This window comes from Petromyzon marinus, unplaced genomic scaffold (genome assembly GCF_048934315.1).
Source record: "Petromyzon marinus isolate PM22_M1 ecotype Great Lakes invasive population unplaced genomic scaffold, UKy_Petmar_22M1.pri1.0 PM_Scaffold_8, whole genome shotgun sequence".
Taxonomy (NCBI): domain Eukaryota; kingdom Metazoa; phylum Chordata; class Hyperoartia; order Petromyzontiformes; family Petromyzontidae; genus Petromyzon; species Petromyzon marinus.
In genome coordinates, this window is record NW_027423688.1 from 2,217,191 (window position 1) to 2,227,231 (window position 10,041).

The 10,041-nt window shown below is 52.6% G+C and overlaps 1 long non-coding RNA gene across 1 annotated transcript; it reads left to right on the plus strand.

The window, feature by feature from the left end:
- Window positions 1-3,708: 3,708 nt before the first annotated feature.
- On the plus strand, window positions 3,709-9,645 carry LOC142923863 (uncharacterized). Its single transcript, XR_012940907.1, has 5 exons — window positions 3,709-4,195; window positions 5,454-5,577; window positions 6,092-6,208; window positions 7,045-7,115; window positions 7,549-9,645. It is a non-coding gene; the product is annotated as an uncharacterized LOC142923863 (long non-coding RNA).
- Window positions 9,646-10,041: the final 396 nt, after the last annotated feature.

Genomic DNA, 10,041 nt, shown 5'->3' on the forward strand with positions numbered 1-10,041 from the left:
AGACGCCTGCTGAGTTCACGGCGCTGCTTCAAGCAGAGCCCGGCCCTGCTGCTGCTGATGATGAGGCGCTGACGGTGGAAACCGGCCCCAGAGTGGCCCTCGTGTTGAGCCATAGCTGATGAGAGGCACTCCCAGACTGCCGTGTGTTTTTATCCCTGGAGGGACGGGTTTGTTGTGGATGCGAATCGCCTGCTGCTGGAAAAGGCATCCACTAGAGGCCGCTATATAGAGGTATTTGGTCTACTCTTCCACGCTGGTCCGGACGTGTTGGAGCAAAGTGGCCATGCCCACACTTTACCCCACCACACGCAGGGCGTTAGCTCGCTGGATTTGCAATGCAGAGGTGCAGGTTAGATTTCATTCCCACTCACACCCACCGACACTCACTCAGCCACCCACTCAGCCACTCTCTGGGCATCTATGAAAAAGAGCTTCATAGCTCATCGGATTCCTCCAGCAAAAACATACTGATTCTCACCCACCCACTCAGCCATTCACCCACCCACTCTGGCACTCATCCACTCACCAATTCACTCAGCCACCCACTCGGCCACCCACTCAGCCACCCACTCTCTCACCCACTTCGTCACCGGTCACCCACTGCCACCCACCCACTTGGTCACCGGTCACCCACTGCCACCCACCCACTTAGTCACCGGTCACCCACTGCCACCGGTCACTCACTCTGCCACCGGTCACTCACTCTGCCACCCACCCACTCTCTCACCAACCCACCGACTCTCTTGCCAACCCACCGACTCTCTCGCCAACCCATCCACTCACCCACAGGGAGACACAAGGAGACAAGGGGACCCACATGGTGTGAGAGTGTATCAGCATCATTGTGGTTGTTGTGGTGGTTATGTTGGTTGTTATGGTTGTGGTGGTTATGGTTATATTTGTGGCAGTAGTGTTTATACTTGTGGTTATGTAGCTGGTGGTTATGATTATATTTGTGGTTACGGCGATTATGGTCGCAGTGATTGTGATTATATTTGTTGTGGTTATAACCCGCGATGTATTTCGTCGAGGATGGATGCCGCCGCGTGCAGGAGTTGGGCGAGGCGGGAGTGAGCCACCTGAAGCGCCCTCTCCGACGGTGGTGAGCCGCCGGGCGGCCGGGCAGTGAGCAGCTCGGCCGTCGTCGCTTCTCCTCCCCCTTCCGGGGCTGCCAACCCCAGTGGTGTTGAGTCGTCCTCCTCTTCCACTGGAGCCCTGGTACGAGTTTTTCTTCGCGTCTCCATTATAGCGATTCATCTTACTATTTGGCTACTTCTGACGCCAGTTGTAGTGGGTGGAACGGAGAGCGAGACTTCTTACCGAAAGAACCAAAGAGTATGAACTTATATGGTTTATTTCATCTATTTTTAGTGGTTTGCTACCATTCCCTTTGCACTCCTATCGTTTTTGTATTGTTTGTTGTGACGTTATGACCCCGTGCCCCCTACTGGCACATCTTTGATCAAAGAGCTTTATAGCTCATTGGATTCCTCCAGCACAGAATCAATACCGATTCTGATGAGACCGGAACGAACACGTTTGAATCGAATCGCGTACTTCGCTTTACAAAAATAGTTGTGGAATCGATTCTTGTGGAATCTGTTCTCGTGGAATCGAATCATCGATATTAATTACAGAGATTCACCATCGATATTAATTACAGACATTAATCAACGACGTCGCTAGGAGTATCGTGGTGCCGCTCTGCAAACCTTCGGGCTACTATCAAAGGTTTGTTCATCAAGCCATCCAGATATATAAACACAGACATAACTTCAACCGAGAAGATGGATACAAATTGAGTAATCATTGGAAGAATGTTATTAACCAGGTAAAACCTTAACTGCTTTATGGTGTTGCCTTAACTTTCCGCATCTCTAATTTCTTAAGCTTCCCACTCCCAGCCCCGCTCTCTTCAGCACTCCCCTCATACCCCCCCTCTCTATCTCTCCTCCCTGATCCTCCCCCCTTCTCTTACCTATATAGTCTCTTGTTTACAGCAGCTCTTTTGCCCACGTCGGCAATTGTTTCTTGCTGTGGTTTGTCCCACCTGATGATGGACGCTTGTGTTGTGCCCGAAACGTCGTGATTTAATTTATTTTATATTTTATGCCTATGTGACTTTACCGAAAGAACCAAAGAGTATAGCCCAAGAGAGTTTGTGTAGGTTGGAGCGGTAGTGTAGCACAGTAGGGGGCACAGGTGGTGCATCGGCCAGTCATCTCAGTCAAGCAACCAATGGCAACCTGGGTCTGTCTGTCTGTGACCTCCTGCTGCCAGCGGGCGTTCGACGCTTCATGTGGCCTTAACCTGCACGTAGCCTGGCACGAGCGCCGTGGTGACATCTCCACCACTTCGTGGCGAATGGCGGTTGTTGTTTATGGTCGTCTCGCGATTAGCACTACGCTGCACTACTAACCCAGCGACCCGAGTTCAATTCCCGCTCACGGCCAACACTGGTGACGATTCCGTTCCTGGGCCTCCCCTTGGTCAACTCAGCCTCAAATGAGTACCTGGTGCGTTGTGTAAACATCGCCACTGGGGAAATTAAGGCGGCCGGATGTGGTGCTGGCCACCTACCCCCCTTCGTGTATCAAAGGTGCTGCTCGTTAACAGCACTTGCACCCGACAGTCCTGTCGAAGGCTACATGGGGGATCTTTGTCTTTGTTTGGTGGTGCAGCTGAGGAGGCGCAACTGCACGGCGAGTACCTCTACCGCAAGGCGCAGGAGGCCAAGAAGGTCCTCGTAGAAGAGAAGGCGCGGCTCAAGAGGGCGCTCGATGGTAACGGGCGGCGAGACGGATCTAGAGATGGGCTCGCGACGACAAGACAGACGAGAGACAGCGAGACAGACTAGAGACGTTGAGACACGCAAGACAGACTAGAGACGGATCTAGAGACAATGAGACACGCAAGACGGACTAAGATGGGACAAGACGGTCTGACAATACAGGCGAGAAGACAACCGCGCGTTGGAAAGCGTTTCCGAATGAATCCATGCGTGCGCATGATTTTTCTTCCTTGTTAATTCTCCCCTGCCCGCCCCCCACCCACTGCCCCCTGTCCCCCTGACGTCGTCACCGAAGAAAACCTGGTGCTGCCTACGGACCTGCGGTGGGAGGCGCTTGAACTCCAGAAGGCCGTGGAGTTCGACCAGGGAGGGGAGGGTGATCTCACATCCCTCACCATCACGTCTCCTCGCATCTCTCTCTCTCTTCCTTCCCGCGAGACTCCCGAGGCAGAGGGATAAGCGTCGCGCGTCTCCGCCCGCTAGACACGCCGAGTCGGCGCGCATCCCCGGCTCGCCGTCGGTCCTTCCTGCCAAGCGGTGGCACCGTGTTTTGCCGCGGAGGTTCGCGGTTCGAGAACGGCGGGCCCTCAACCCCCCCCCCCCCCCCCCCACCGGTTTAATGGGTTTAATGCCGCAGTTGCGTTGACCGTAAATACTGCACGGCGATTGCTTCCCAAGTGGACTTTGAAAAATCCCGTGGCGTGAACGTGGAAAAAGAGTCGGCCGTGTGTGTGTGATGGCTGGCGTAAATTTTTGTGGAATGTCAAATGAAGGCCGTGGTCACCACATAACGTGTGCTTCTGGAGCAGTCTTCCTTCTGGAGCGGTCTTCCTTACAATATTAGGAAGCCACTGGAGCTTTGCACTTTTAAATCATCGTCTAGATTGACAAACTCATTTCTTGAGAACTACTTTTTGTGGTTAGTTTGTCACACTTCCGATTACCACGGTTGGCTACGTGCTGTAACAAAGAGGTTTAACATGCACTGACGCACTCATTCACTCACTCATCATTTTACTCAATTTACCCACTCACCTGCCATATCACCCACCCACTCTTGCAATTGGGACTCATCCAGGTCTCATTATTGCTCAGCTCGCTACACAAAATCAACGCGATCACTGCAGAGTGATATTCTCAACCATTCCTGGTCGCTCCTTCCATCCATCTACCCACACACACACCTTCACTCACCTGCACGGTGAAGTATGGCAAATGATAACCTACCCTCTCCGTCCCCCCTGCCCCATCTACCACCTCTTTCTATCCACCCCCCCCCCCCCCGTGTCAGTAGGAGTGAGCAGCCACATGGATGACGAGTACCGCTGAGCCGGCGTGAAGGACCCACACATCATGGCGACGACCTCACGCGACCCCAGCTCCCTCCTCAAGCAGTTCATCAAGGTGCGGGCACGGGGTCACAGGGGCTACAGGGTTTGGGGTCACACGAGGAATGTGGGTCCTCGTGTATTGCATGTGTACAAGCGCGCAAAGACAGATGTCCCCCATATAGCCTTAACAGGTTTTTGGGACAGGTGCTGTTTGCGAGGGTGTAGGTGGCTAGCACCACAACTGGCCACCTTTATCTCTCTGGTAATGATGTTTAAACACCGCACTAGGTACTCGTTTGAGGCTGAGTTGATCTAGGGGAGGCCCAGGACCAGTTCAGATAATCGCCACTGGTGTTGGCCATGAACGGAAATAAACCTCGGGTCACTAGGTTTGTGGGGCAGCATGCTAACTGCTAAATTACCGCACACACACACGTGTTCTCTATCGGCTTTAGAATCAGTTCCTTGCACCTCACACGAGTCGTGTCGACCAATCATCGGGCTTGTGCAGTGTGAGACAACTCGCATCCGTTGAGTTAACCAGAAGAAATCTGGTTGTTGATGAAAGGTGGAGGCTGTGTGGTGGGGGGGGGGGGTCGTAAGTGGTGGAGCGTTGGACACTTTGGTTTGGTGCATGCAGCTTTTGTCAACTTCATTCCTCGCGATTCAGTCCGCCTTTTCGCGATGACCGATCCCTTCCATTCATCGAAAATGTATCTACTGTAGCACTACGCACGGTCGGTGGTCACGGAAAGATGTACCATTGGGGGCGCCACTGTGGCGAGATGTTAACTCCCTCACCTGGTATACAGGAGGTCGCAGGTTCAATCCTGACCCTGATGCCTGCTGTATATTTGGAGTTGCGTGCCACTTTCCGAGGAGTCGCGTGGATTTCTCTCCAGGTCCTCCGGTTTTTCCCTCCGCATTTAGAATCAACGTCCGTTTAAGAGTATTTGGCTGCTATAAATTTCCACATGGCGATAAGCCACTTAGTTGAGCTATGATTTGTGGCCAGGTCGCTTCTGGAAAAGAGCTGCATAGCTCAGTGGGCCTTACCTGGTAAAATAAAAATAGTAAAGTTTTTCCAATGGTGCATCCCAGTTGTGCCAACACGGGGTTTGGCGACCCCGTATACCGGCACGGCTCGGCTCGGCTTCCGCAATGGAAAAAACAAACAACACAACCCGAGTCGGATACAGTGGGGGGGCGGGGAAGTGGGGGGGGCGAAATCAGCGTGGCCGGGACGGACGCCGGTGGGAAGAGCGGACTCGGCGTGTGACCGCTTGCTGTCATGTTACCACACCACCACCACCCTCCCACCACCACCGCAGGAGATGAAGCTGATCCTGCCGAACGCTCAGCCGATGAACCACGGAGGCCACAAGCTGCAGGCGCTGGTGTGGGCGTGCTGCGCCAACGCCGTCAACGACTTCATCGTCCTGCATGAGCACCGCGGTATGCCAGGCACGCGCACGCACCGCAGTCGACAAAGCTCCCCCGTGTAGCCTTTAACAGGCTGTCAGGGCAAATGCTGTTTGTCGAGCGACCTACGAAGGCCGGCAGGGCACACGGCGGGGTGGGTGGTGTGGTCATTACCGCATCTGGCCCCTTTTGTCTCCCCACTGTCGATGCTTGGACACACCGGAAATCAAAGTCAGGTCACCGGATTTGTAGTGTAATGAGATAGCCACTCCGCTCCCGCTCCCCGGTGTGATGCATGGTGTGACGTGTGTGATGCGGTGCAACAGACGGGGATGGAGGTGTATTTAGCTGTGCGTACGATGTGCGGTGTGTAGTATGACGCTGCAGACATGGAATTGTGGTGTTTTAACTGTGTATGTGGTGTGATGTGGTATGATGCCGCAGATGGAAGGGCAGTCTGTTTAACTCTCCAGTACAGTCTGTGTGACACCTGTGGTGTGTCTAACTTTCCGGCATGCTGTTCATGTGACACGTGGTACGATGCCAGGGTGTACTTGACACTCTCGAGCGTGGTGATGCGGCACGACATCCGGACGTGGACATGATGTCCGAGGCATTCCAACACCTCGTGATGCACAACTTCACGTCGCGACTCGGAAAGAGGGTGCGTGCGGGCACCGTGCCAGTCTCACCCACATCTTCCTCCCCCATCCCCAAAGCACAAAGATCCCTCGTATAGGCTATAACCCTTTCTCATTTCCATGATGTACATATACGTCGTCGAAACGGAACCGTAAGAAAAACTCAAGTACGTCTTCTGACCTGAAGACATACCTTTTGCTCCCATAAGACTATGCGGGAGGGCGTGTGGCACAGTTTTGTTCCATAGAGTGCCGGTCGTGTCACTACGGTTCTCTGCGGTGAGGGCAACGCCTTTTAAAAACAGCAGCGCTACGCCTCTATAAATAAAATGAACGTCGAGCCGCTCGCGCGTACCGAGATTCAGCGGTGAACGTGACACCTACCACCCGGCAACTTGCAGATGTCTCGGAATGGGAAAGAGTGAGCAGACTTTTGGGCCAGGTGCTGTGTGTCCGCCTGTATATTCGGAGTTTGCATGTTCTCCTCCTGGTCACTTTGATTTTTCTCCGGGTCCTCCGTGTTTTTCCCTACACATTTAGAAACTTGAATTTCGAGTATTTTGCTGCTATACATTTTTATGTGAAAAAGAGCTACATAGCTCAGTGGTAAAATAAAAATAGTTTCGTTTTACTTTAGTTTTCGAGCAACAGCACAGAGTTTTTATTTAACGCCATCTCTGAAGCTGAAGGCGCGTAATGTTGTTCATTTGCTAATGCATCCGCAGTTTTAAACAGGGTGGCCGCTGGCCTCTAACTGGCAAACGTCTGCGAGGACACGTAATGAGAGTCCAGCGCCGTCCGTGTGACTTGCCGCGACCCCTCCCGTGACTTCTGTGCCCCCCTTCCCCCCTCCCAACAGGCACAACGTCTACAAGCGCGACGGCAAGGACATCGAGTTGAAGGAGGTGGGACCGTGATTCGAGATGGAGCGTAAGTCTGCCTGACACATTGTTACTCGTCTCCACTTTACACCCCTGCAGAGGCGGTGGAAATTCCACATTCCTTGTGGACTTCCCTACGAAGTGGTTGTAAATTTTATCGACCCCTGAGAGGATGATGGGCTGAATGTAAGAGTCTAGCCTCGGGCTAGGTGGCCCGCGGGTGACTTGTAGAGCGGATCGGAACTTGAGTCGGTGGGGTCGCTGCTCTGGTCGCATTCGCTGTACCGTGACCCGACTCGCATTCCCCCACCCCGGATGCGATGTGTAAATTCAAAGATGATCGGACGTAATGCTGGCCACCCACACCCACCCCTTGGTGTGCCGTGCTGGCTTTCCTACATGCTAACACACGAACAGCGCTTTTCCCACGCCGTCTGTTAAAGGCTGCATGGGGGGGATCTTTGCTTTTGTGTGTCGCGCAGTCTATGAGATTAAACTGGGCACGCTGGACAACGCGGCCACCGCCGAGGTGGAGTGGCCTTGGCGACCGTACATGAACACGGCGAAGAAGAGGAAGTTCCTGAACGTGGAGTGAGGGAGGGGAGCGACTTCCCCCCCCCCCATGGGCTTGGGGGGAGGGGCATTGGGGGGGGGTTTGTCCCTGGAAAGCCGGAGTTGGAGTCGAACCTCGCGGCGCTCTCCGCCGAGGCTCGAGACGTTGAGGAGAGGTCGCCGCGTGGATAGGGCAGTGCGTGAATCGCTGTTCCAACCGTCGTCACACACGCGCATCATACGCGTCACACACACATTGCGGATGTACATTTATCAAACACAAACATGCACATCGTTGCATGCGTCGCACACAGAAGCACACAATTGCACAAAAAGACAAAGGTACTCCGTATCGCCGTTAACAGATTGCTGGGGCAAGTGCTGTTAACGGGTAGCACCTATGATGGCCGGCATGGCACAGAAGTGGTTGTGTGGCCAGCCCCACGTCTGGCTGCCTTTGTCCTCCCCAGTTTTGCGATGTTATACACACCCCACACCACGTACTCAGATGGCTGAGTTCGTAGTGCGCTAACTGCTGCACCACCGCTCCCCAAACGGTGTACATACACGCGTACACAAAACGAAACATTAACATTTATTTAAGTAACAAAAAAGAAAATACCAAGTCAGGCAGATGGAGAAAGTGGCGTGTCGCCGTGCACAGCACCGCTCTCGTAGCTACTCACCTAGGGTGGGAGCTCTTGGCTTCAATGCCACCCGGGATGTTTAGATGTGAAAACCTGCCATAAATAATATTTTTGGGAAGTCACAAGCGCCTTAAGTTGCATCTCATCTCGACCATTTTAATGGGCACCCCCCCCCCCTGTAGCTGTCCCCCTGTGGCACAAAATAAACTAACAAAACTAATCTCTTTTTATTTTACCAGGTAAGGCCCACTCAGCTGTATAGCTCTCTTTCAGGAACGACCGGGCCACAAATGAAAGCGCTATAAAGTGGCTTGTCACGCAGAAATATATAGCAGCCAAATACTTTTAAACGCATGTTTCTAAATGTGGAGGGAAAAACCGAAGGACCCAGAGAAAAATCCACGCGGTCACGGGGAGAACATGCAAACTCCAGATATACAGGCGTCGGGATTTAACCCACGACCTCTATACCAGGCGAGGCCCCAAGGTGAATCAGCACTTGGCCTGCGAGCGGGTATTATTAGTCTGTCAGTAGGGGGTAATGATTCCGGATTTCGGTCTCAATTGAAACTGAAATCTGGAACACTTTTGTCATATTTTGCTCGTATAAGTGTGTTCATAAAATACAAGTTTGGTCATTGAGAGAGTTATAAATGTCCTATACGCATTTCATGTTTATTGTGTTTATTGTATTTAATGTATGAAGAAAATACAATTTTGTATATGCTACAGTATGTTTCACACGTTATTCAGTGACACTGCATATGACGGGCAATGTTTGGGGCAATCGGCCTTCAACATGGAAAATACATAGAGGCCACATGACCCGTGGCCACCGCCACTTCAACCGTGGCCCCACCACTTCAACCGTGGCCCCATTGGCACGTTGATGTGTGGCTCTGCCTTCACCTGTGGTGAGAATGAGACCAGAAAAATTACAGGAGGCCGACTCCATATGAGTCCGTCACGCTCTGGATCTCACTAATGGGACGTCGGATGAAAATAAAACATGGAAGCGACAAGTTTCTTCTCTGGCGAGGACATTCCCACAAGATTGCCACCTTTCCCAATTAATGGAATTTGCCCCAACATCACCCTGATCCAAACCAGCGGGAGCTGAAATCTTCCAGAAGGTTCAGGATTTATTGGTACAATCGTTCGGATGTTGGTGTCCGCATGGACTTGCATTTAAAACCCCCGGTCCGCTTGACGTCTTTTAAACAATACCTGTGGTCGGGTCCGCTCCCCCACCTTTCTATCCCCTGCTTTTTTTTTTATAACCGGTGTAGTATATGTTGACGGTGTGTGCGTGTATCACAACGCAATGTAACCGGGCCCTCGAATTGCCTCAAGAAATGAATAAACAACACCTGTCGCTTTGCTGTTGTGATGTCACCACGAGGCGCCGAATGACGGTGGGACGGCGTCGTCGCACTCGTCGAGTGGACAAGGGCTCCGTGAAATGACGGTGCGGATTGCGCCAAGCGTATAGAGGTCGCCGATTGCACGCCGCTGTGGCTCAAACACTCGTGGGTCCACCTCAAAGTTCCTGTGCCCATTTGAACCTCATTGCCTGCGATGATGCTGCTGCTGCCATGGAAGAACACACGTGGTGCCCTCTTGTCTCTCCATGTTGTCTTTCACGTCCCATCGCAGTTTTCAGGTCACTTGATGTTTACAGCCTCCGGTAAGGAGGCAGTGAGGTTCAGCCGCTCCATTTTTCTTCCTTTAGTGCACAGTACCGTACACGGATACGGGCACAGTACAACACCGTAG